Here is a 10,085-nt window from a genome sequence, read left to right on the forward strand (position 1 = left end):
TCTAAACAAATATCCATGTCACATAAGCAAATGTCCAGCCCATAAAGAAAAATAGGTTCTCATTTTAATGAAGAGACCTATATAAGGGGTAACAGAGAGAACTCACAGTAACTGTGAAAAATAATTTTCAATTGGGAAGTAAGAGGTTCGATTTTATTTTTTAAGATAGTCTTCCACATTTCTGCAGAATAGTTGTCTGTTAGTGTATAACCTAAATATCGTATTGTAGGTGTGTAAATAATTGGTATTTCTTCCAATTTCCAAAGCATTTAGATGGATTAGATTGGAGATTATGCTGTTGTGCGAAACATGTAAATAGCTTTAACTTGTTCTGGAGCCCAAATGGCGTCCTGTCTAACAACAACAAGTCATCTGCAAATCCAATCCAATTTAGTACAAGACGACCCAATTTACAGGATACATAGCAAAATCTTTCCATGCATTGTCAAGGTCTGATATATAGAGGTTGAAAAGTACAGCAGCCAAATTGCAGCCTTTTTTAACACCAATGTATGTGGGGATGAGATCCGTAATCGCCCCTTCCCGGTTAAGTCTAATCGTGGAGGATGTGTTGCAATGCAATAAGGCGATAATAGAAACAAGGTGCGATGGAAAACCCAATTTAAGCATTTTTATGACTGTATCAAAAGCAGTGGTTAAATCTAAGGCTGCCATGTAAATCGGGCCTGTTTTCAAAAGTTTTGTTTGATACTGCAGATGTGCTACAATAGCAGCATTGAGAGGGCACCCCATGGATTTACGAAATCCCACCTGATTACGAGGCAAGATAGTGTTTTGGGCAATAAACGATTGCACTGAATCTAGTAGAAGTATCGAGAAGATTTTAGAGGATGAGTCCATTAAGGCTAAGGGTCTAAAGTTTTGAGGGTCACTTGCTGGGACTTTTTTGTAAACAGGAATGATTTTAGAAGAGCACCATGATGGAGAGAGCACCCCCGATGGATAGATGCCATCAAATTTCATCTTTAGTATCTTATCCCAAAAAACAGGATCAGATTTCAATAAGCAAGGGGGGGGTGCCATCAGGGCCGCAGCTTTGGAATTTTTGGTCCTATTTACTACATGTTCGAAATCATTCTGAGACCAAGGCGAGTGCCCTGAAATGAATGATTTATCGTTCACCCAATTGATTGAACAAAAGCTTGTAGGTAAACAATATTTCTTGGAAATATAAGTTCACCATACTTCTGCAGATATCGAGAGCTCTGTAAAAACATAAAATTCAAGTAGCAAATATGCGGTAGGCCAAAATGGAAAAAAGTGGACAACGCAAGACTGAGATGATATTTTCATAAGGCAAGTCGTTTGTTGCAGCTACATTTCAACACAATGTGATCCTCTTCCTGAGGCTGATGAAATGTTCAGTGAGTGGTTATTTAGATCAACCATTATGTTGTGAATACCCATGCATGATCAAATGCCTTAAAAAAGTATTTTTCGAAGAAGCACTATGCCACCTTCATTCTAAATGGCTACAAAACACGCAGAAACATTCTACACTTCACTAAAGGGTACTCTGAGTACAGAGTACAACAAGCCCAATAAGTATTTTAATTCATTTTTGAGACAAGGTAGGTCTAGCATCCTGCCTTCAACCCGACCCCAACAGCACAAGCCCCATCCCTGGCCTTCTTCCCTCCGCCCATGACAAGACCAGGTCCCATACCCACCACCCAAGCGTGAGCATACCCACCAACTAAGCTTGAGCCCATACCTGGCAATCTGCCTTCCCACTGCCAGAGCCCAAGCCCAATAACTGGAATCCTGCTCCCCATCACCAGAGTGCAAGCCAAATACCTGGTATCCTGTTTCACCAGAGCCCAGGCCCCATATCTGGCATTTATTTTACTGCATATAGTGCAAACTTAGCTCAAGAGTAGCAGAGCGCTTTACAACAGTATGTGTCGGAATTGGGCTTAGCATTTTATGCAATCAATCCTGCTGCCCACCACCAAATCTGAGGTCTCATACCTGGCACCATGCCTCCCCGCCCAGAGCTTTGCCCATGGTTATGATTAATTCAAAACCTTCCAGCCATCACCTTTCTGTTTTGCCAAAGTCACCCCGAGTGGGACGGATATGCCTAGACGTGGGCCCCGAGTCTGCCGGGCTTAGAGACCCAACCTACTCCTCACTGATGACACCCAACAAGGCTGAAACATGTCTGGGGATGCTTGTTGTCTTGTGCAGAAGGGATGTGACCTAGCAGTTCGGGCTGGACTGCTCCTTTTGGGGTAGGATCAAGCCTGATTTGCATATGGTTTTTCCCCTTCTGTAATGGCTTGGCAGGCTGAAAAACGATGGTCTGGAGGGTTGCCCAGAGCTTTGCCCGTGGTTATGATTAATTCAAAACCTTCCAGCTATCACCTTTCTGTTTTGCCAAAGTCACCCCGAGTGGGGCGGGTATGCCCAGACGTGGGTCCCGAGTCTGCCGGGCCTAGAGACCCAAGCTACTCCTCACCGATGACGCCCAACAATGCTGAAACATGTCTGGGGATGCTTGTGGTCTCGTGCAGACGGGATCTGACCTAGCAGTTTGGGCTGGACTGCCCCTTTTGGGGTAGGATCAAGCCTGATTTGCATATGGTTTTTCCCCTTCTGTAATGGCTTGGCAGGCTGAAAGACGATGGTCTGGAGGGTTGCCCAGAGCTTTGCCCATGGTTATGATTAATTCAAAACCTTCCAGCCATCACCTTTCTCTTTTCCCCACCACCAGAGCCCAAGCCCCATACCTGGAATCCGGACTCCCCAACACCAAAGCCAAGGCTCCAGACTCTGTAAGCGGTTGTCTGCATCCCTGAGAGTTGTCTGTAATGAGTTAATAAAGCTATGTCAAAGATAGCACAGCCCTATAAGACAATACAATTTCTTGAGGCAAAAAGCATACTTTTGACTTCATTTAAAAAAACAAATTTTATAGTTAAATTAATATCTTTTTAATAAATAGAACACATCACATCATAAAAGAAAGGTATATCATCAATGAAATCAGTATATCAACATTAGGTCTGCCAATTAATGCTTCAATTACAGTTATTATTGCATACATTTCTTTCCATAATTATGCATCCCTCATGATTTCCAGGTATGAATATAGCCCACAGCTCATTAGGGTTTACTGCTATCTCAAGGCCTGAGGCTTTGATTGCTTTTAACCGAAGAGCTATCATTGCGCAGCAGTCAAAAAAGAGATGACAAACAGATTCCAAAACCAGTTCACCACAAAACCGTGAGTCTGTGGTTCCTTGTGATCTTGAGTGTTTTGACTGCATTAAACTTAAGGCGCAGATAGTCCCATACCAGATGGTTTCCAATAACATTCTGAATACAAGATGGGATCAGTTGTCTTTTTGTGGCCAAATCAACTATCATCTTTTCATGGATGTGAGCCTCTAATAGTGTCCTCAATAGCTTGTTTATATTGGCTGATTTTCATTAAAAGAGGATCCACACTGAGTTTCCCAAACCATAAATCAGACAATTGTTTGAGGGCTCCCAGTGTAGAACATTTCATAAAAGCAAGATTAGTATAAAACACTTCAAGCCCATGAGAGCATTACTCGCATCACGGACAAGCTTCCAGGACCAGATTAAGCACGACAGCATAACGCGTTTTCTTATGGACATTAAACCAAACTCTAAAAAAAGCATTTCAGATGACACGTATTGTGGTAATCTTAGAATCTGGTTAAGGGTCATCCGTTCTATTAGAGAGATGGCCTCCAGCGATCCAAGCACCCATGCCTCTGCAGCAAAACATATAATTGGTGCAATCTTCATGAAATACAATTTGACCACAGATCCCACAGAGTATCCCCCTCCCTTGTGCGCAAAGGAATAAATAGCTCCTGAAATTTGGGCACTGCAGACTTTAAGTTTACTCAAGTGTGATAAACGTGCAAGGTTTGCATCAAACACTATCCCCAAATAGGTATATTCATTTACAACTTCAATAGGATCCACTTTGAAGTTCCAAACAGCTCAAGCCACTTTTTTGTGTGGAGGCTTGAACACTATGATTTTAGTTTTTTCTCGTGTTCACTTTTAGAGAATTTACTTCAGGAAAGGAGAGAAGGTTATCTAAGGCAAATTAGTACCCGCGTGGGTGTGGCCACGTAACGTGATTGGCTCGTTTCCGAGCCATACCACGGTGTAATCCTGTGGACGCACCTACGTGCCTGCGTTTGTTCCTTTTAGGGGGGCGTGGCAGCCCCGTAGTCAATGAAGAGGCTCGAGACGGGGCAATCCCCGCTTGGAGCCTCCCCACTTACCTTCTTTTTCTTCTTTTCTCGGGAGCGAACGTGCTGGGAACACTCAACGGTGGGCCAATAACGACCCCAGGGGCATTACCTGGGGCGGTATTAGCCTGTCGTCTCATGGCTTATTGCCACATTGTAGACCACTGGGGATAAGAACTAGGATAACAATGTCGTCAGCATAGCCCAACCACTGTACAGCCTGATTACCCAGTTTAGGTGGAGTACATCTGGGATCAATGAGTTCACTACCCAAGTCGGATAAATACACATTAAACAACAGAGCTGCCAATGTGCAGCCCTGTTTGAGTCCCAATTTTGTGTTAATCCAACATGAGGTTCCACCATTGCCCTCCAACCTCACTCTTACCAGTGTCTCCTCATACAACATCATGATCATTTTCAGCAGGCCATATGGAATCCCCCAACTGGACAACTTTCCCTATAGCATTTCACGGTCTACTGTGTCAAATGCAGCACTATTATCTGAAAATGTCACATATATGAGGCATCTGCGAGTCTGCCTCGACTTTTGAATTATAGCTGTATCGGCTAACACATTAACAGAAGTAGAACATCCCTTTCGGAACCCAGTTTGGTTCCATGGAATAATAGCTGTAGTCTCAGACCAACTTATCAGTTCCTCAAGTAAAATCTTGGCGAATATTTTGGAGGCGCCATCCAACATCGCGAGGAGGCGATAATTTCGAGGATCTGTGTGAGAACTTTTCTTATGGACGGGGACCAGGTTGCTGTCATCCCATGTTACAGAAAGCAATTTGGTAGCAGCATCTATGCTAGAAAAGAGATGATATAGGACATTGGTCCACAGCCCAATATCCGATTTTTTCAATAGATTGTACAACCCGTCGGAGCACTTGATGACTTACTATTATTGATTAGTGTGGCAACTTCTTGTTTGGTTTTCCGAAAGTGCCACACTCCAAACTGGGAAGGAATTAAAGGTTGTTCCAGGGTAGTATCCCCAAGTGTGTCATTGATGTAGGCGATCCAGGCAGGCTCGGCAACACCATTGTTTATGACAGTAATACACTTATTATCTTTGTTGATGATCTCCCAAAATCTTTTAGAATCATTGGTTTGAGCATTAACAACCAGGTACTTCCATTTTTCACATTCTCTAACCTGGCAATGTTATCCAAGCCACTTGTTATAGTTTGCCCTTATAATTCTCCGGCCGGAGGCATATTCATCCTGATCATTCTTATGGAGGGCCAGACTACGTAATTCACTATGAATTACTTTTTTGTATCACTAATCTGTTGCTCCCAGCCTTTGGGAAAATGGTATTGTTAATAGCTAGAACACACTCCTCATATTTGGCCAACAATTGAAGTCCACAGTGCAAATCCATGTCCTGTGGAGGAAAAGAGTCAGATACACAAATTTGGTCAAATACTATATGTGCAATTGCTGAAGCAGCTTTGAGTTTAGTAGAGGACCATTTTATGCTAGTCATGGCAGTATTAAGTGAAACAGACCCCTGTTTTTTATGTAAAAAGTTACATTGTTGTATGTTGCACAATGGGCAAATGATCACTCTCGTGAAGTTGAATTATAGCCATGTGTACTATCAAAGAGGAATTGTTTAATTCAAATACATAGGGCCTCATCACGAGTCTGGCGGTAACCCTTAAATACGGCGGTAGCGCGATTTACCATTGCACTTAAGGGTCCGGCAGATCATGGCTGTGGCAGATTTCCCCCAGCTCTGAGCTGGGGGGAAATTCGCAGCAAAATCTGCCGATTTTCAGCGGGAAATCCACCGGCGGTAATAGCGTGAATTTTCCCCATTGGGGCCAATGGGGAATGAGGAATTCCCGAATGGGCCCAATGGGGAATGGGCAATAACCCTTCCGCCAAACCTGTGATCCGGCGCTAAAAGCGCCGGGGGATTTGGCGGTAGGGCTATAAGCGCTGGCGCTAATAGCGCTGGCGTTACCGCCCAACTCGTGATGAGGCCCATAGTCTTTAATATTGGAGCTAGTAACAGTGGACTTTGTGAACTGCGGAGGGCAGTTGGAAGGTCGCGCTCCATTCATCATGAAAACCCTCTAGAATAAAACAGGGTTGTCCAATCACTTTGACAAGAACATGAGTTGTTTAGCCCAGCCTCAACAGGCCCAGAGCAATGTGTGTCATTTAACATTTTCTCTTGAATGTATTGGCACGGAATACGAGAATTAAAGTCTCGACACAAAATTATAGGGGTAGTGATAGTGGTATTTTCAAACCATTCTCCAAGATCCTTAAGGAATGTCACATGAGCTAGAGTGTAGGGAGGCGTAGATTGTTACAAGAAAAATATCTTTCTGCTCAGATGGGTCTATGAAAGACATCTTGCCAACTAGAATGTTCAAAGAAGAGCAATGAACCTCTGTAAGCAAATATGTTTTTTTATTCCCATTAAAAGACCACCCTTGGGGCGGTCTTTTTTCCCTTAATAGCATATTTTTGGATGGTGGTCCAACCATCCAAGACAAAGGTCTCTCTTGAAGAGCTAATATATGGAAAGCATATATATGATCCAGCAGACCATCCTGGTCATACAGATAAGAGTGTCCAATTTAAGATAAGGAAAGGGTTATTGGGAACACTACAAATACTGCTGTGGTACCAGTCTAGCGACCAATTCTCAGTGCTCTGCATCATTGCGTGTGCCGAGCATGTCTCCATATAGATCCCCAAAAGCCACATCAGAGGATCTATTGGCAGCATGTGGAGGTAGAACTACTTGAGTAGGTAGACTGGATGAGTAATCATAGATGGGGCCATCTATAGTGATCATTCAACCACCATCATGAGTGGTCAAATCAGGAGCACTTTTACAAAAAAGCGGGAAACATTTGTATCCAGCATGAAAGAACAACTGTGAATATTCCATGACATAGTCAACCATCTCATCAGAGAAGAAGTATGCCAGCAAAGTTTCAGATTGAAAATGTTCACATTGATATCCACAATCTTTATGTTGTCTGGGCAGATGATTCATAGCAGGATAATAGTTTGGAATAAATTCATGAACTGTTTCTGGTTTAGGTAGTCGCCTGGTTCGTGCTGAAAGACGCTTCTGATTTGTAAAGCCTTTTCTAGATGCTCAGTATGGAAGCAAGGGGCAGACCCCAGCGCTCCCACCGGAGTTGAACGTGTATTGCAGTGTGCCTTTTTTAGAAGGGCATTCCTTTTATTAGAGCTAGTGGTTGCAGGTGCGCCTGTTGTCTCCACAATCTTCAGTTCTGATGACGGGGCATGACCATCCTTTGAAGCTACAGAAGAAAGCACATTATTGTTTGCCACTACTGTTGACTCAGGGATGTTGAACAGATGTTTCAGATTTTATACAGGTGTTTTGTCAGGCCGACTCCCACCACCAGCCAACACAAGCTTTTGTTGATTTCTTCGAGTGCCCCTTTTCTTCTTACCCAGGGCCCCAGTAGCAGTGGTGGAAGATGAATTAGCCTGTGGTGTAGGTTTAGCAGCTTGGAATTGAACCTAAGGCGCTTACTCGCCGGAATTCGGCAGAGTATTGCTTGTATTCATGATGGTAAAAGATGTGTGTATCACACAATTTGAAGTTGGATTTCCTTTGTGTGGCACTTTAATCTTAGACACTGGAGCACCATGATTTTGGCAGGTTACCTTCCCGGTAGTCACCACCGAGTTTGTAGGGACGCTTCTTCCATACCGTCATTTCGTTGTTCAATACAAGTATTGATTTTGCTGTTAATTACAAGTGGGTCATTCAAGGAGAGTTGGTTGAACAAGCCTGTCCCTCTGAAGACAGAAAACACCCCACCTAGACCTGCTTCTGCAGGTGTATCTGACGGAGTGTCAGGCAGAGGTTTTTGTTTGCCGTAGATTTTATTCCCATATTTTTTCACCAGCCAGATAATTCGTCTCTGTGGGTGGCGGGAAGCAGGGACACAGGGGGAAGGGGATTGTTAATTAAAGATGTAATGTCAGCAAGATGTTCATGGGAAACTGGCAAGTCCCCCTGTAGATGTTTGGGGGGCATCATCAGCTCGACATTTGACCCTATTTTCACTAGCTTGGTTACAGAGACTAGTTGGGTTGTTTCCAGTGATGTGACAGCACTTACTAAAGTGGCAGCATGTCTTGGTGCTTTTCATGGTTCAATATTGCTTCAGTGTGGCAAAGTAGAGTCGAGAGTAGATTCTCTAGTGCATCAAACATGGCTGCAGAATTAAGACTGCTTGTGCTCTACGTGCTACGAGAGCAGTTCTGTGATGTATTTGCATGGTTCAAGCAAACAGAAAAGGTTTTATCATGATGTAGCCCAGAATTATTATAGAGAACTGCGAAGGGGTCATTTGTATTGTTGGATAGGTTTAGGTTCTGCACTATTGTGGTCGGGTGTACTTCCGCAAAAATCTCCACTTTGTTAGTAATTGCAGTTTCTACCCCTACAGACGGAGTAGTACAGGGTATGACATCGCCGACCTTTGTGGCATTGGTGGCAGTATTAGAAAGGGTATGTGGATATAGAACCCTAGGGCTTGCCTCATCAATGAGTTGACCATCGCTGGCGCCTGAGCTGGAAGTAGCGCCCACCATAACCCTATCTTGATTTTTATCAGTCAGTAGAGGCAAGACGGTGTCTCCCAATAGGGCCGTAGAAGCACTTTCAATGAGCTTAGATCCCAGACAGGACACAACGCTGGATAGCGTGGCCATCCACTGCACACTAGAAGCCATTGCAGAACTCATAGTTGGCTCAGCAGAGATAGGAAAGACATCATTTTCCTTATGCATATGGTGCAATTCCGGCAGTTCCGTTATTTCACTCGTAGGTTTAAGTGAGAATATTTCCGTCTTGGACCCCAACTGGAATGTCTTACATGGACAGGATTTAGGCAAGCATAGGAGGGGGGGGAGCTTTTTTAGTTTGTTTAACTGCTGTGAATAGCGGATAAGTGAGCGGTGGCTGGTCATTTCTCGAGCAAGTTTTTATTTCCAGATCAATGATTTCTTTCTCCGTGATTGCACTCAAAGCAGAACACGTAAAATCAGGAGATGCTGGTTTTACAATAATAGGAGGAAGCAGTCGCTTGGCTGTTGCAGCCACAGCAGTGCTACGGGTCCCCATCGGGGTAGCACTAAAAACAATCACAGCTCTGTCGGCACACTCCACAGCTCGTACAGCGAGCGCCCCAGAGGCTTTACGTTTCGTGCTGATTGAGTTAGCTCAGTGAAATGTAACGAGGCAAAAAGAACAATCTTACCGTGTGTTTTTGTAGGAGGACCGGCGTAAGATGAAAACGGTCTTCTGGCTGTACACGCAAATCACAAAACACAGAACACATAACACTCGGCTCATTCCACGTGGAGTGAGTCTTTTGTGTGTTTCTCAAAGCTGGCAGCAAGGAAGCCGCTCCCCCAAGCAGTGGAAATTATGAAAAGGCTCCAGAGCAGCACTTGGACACCTTCCAACAAAGAGTCCAGGCACAACCCAGAACACTCAGCTAGAAGATATTCAGAAAATGTTCACAAGCACGTACTGCCAGTGGAAGCAGTTTTCATATCCACAATGCATTTCTCCATGGTGCTGGACTGGAAGTGAACCTCCAGGGATGGCTACTGAGTGGTGTTGTGAGAATGATTGGCTTAGCTGAAATTGCCTATTCTACTCTAACATCTCAGTTGTTTATGTTTTTTTAAACCCCCATAAGATTGAGGGAGTTTGCAGCACATACCCCAAATCTCCACCTACAAAGATGTCAGACTGTGTTGCACTGATAATTTATTTTACAGGTGAAACATGTATGT

At 43.8% G+C, this 10,085-nt stretch overlaps 1 long non-coding RNA gene across 1 annotated transcript in view; it reads right to left on the reverse strand.

Annotated features, from left to right (window-relative positions):
* The window catches only part of LOC138510968 (uncharacterized), a 33,269-nt gene extending 23,571 nt beyond the window's left edge, over positions 1 to 9,698 (reverse strand). The window contains exons 1-2 of the long non-coding RNA XR_011280501.1: positions 9,542 to 9,698; positions 2,754 to 2,829 (exon numbers count right to left, since the gene is read on the reverse strand). This is a non-coding gene — a long non-coding RNA (uncharacterized lncRNA). The remainder of the gene's footprint in view (positions 1 to 2,753; positions 2,830 to 9,541) is intronic.
* Positions 9,699 to 10,085: the final 387 nt, after the last annotated feature.

This window comes from Ambystoma mexicanum, chromosome 6p (assembly GCF_040938575.1).
Source record: "Ambystoma mexicanum isolate Mex_15411 chromosome 6p, UKY_AmexF1_1, whole genome shotgun sequence".
Classification (NCBI taxonomy): Eukaryota; Metazoa; Chordata; class Amphibia; order Caudata; family Ambystomatidae; genus Ambystoma; species Ambystoma mexicanum.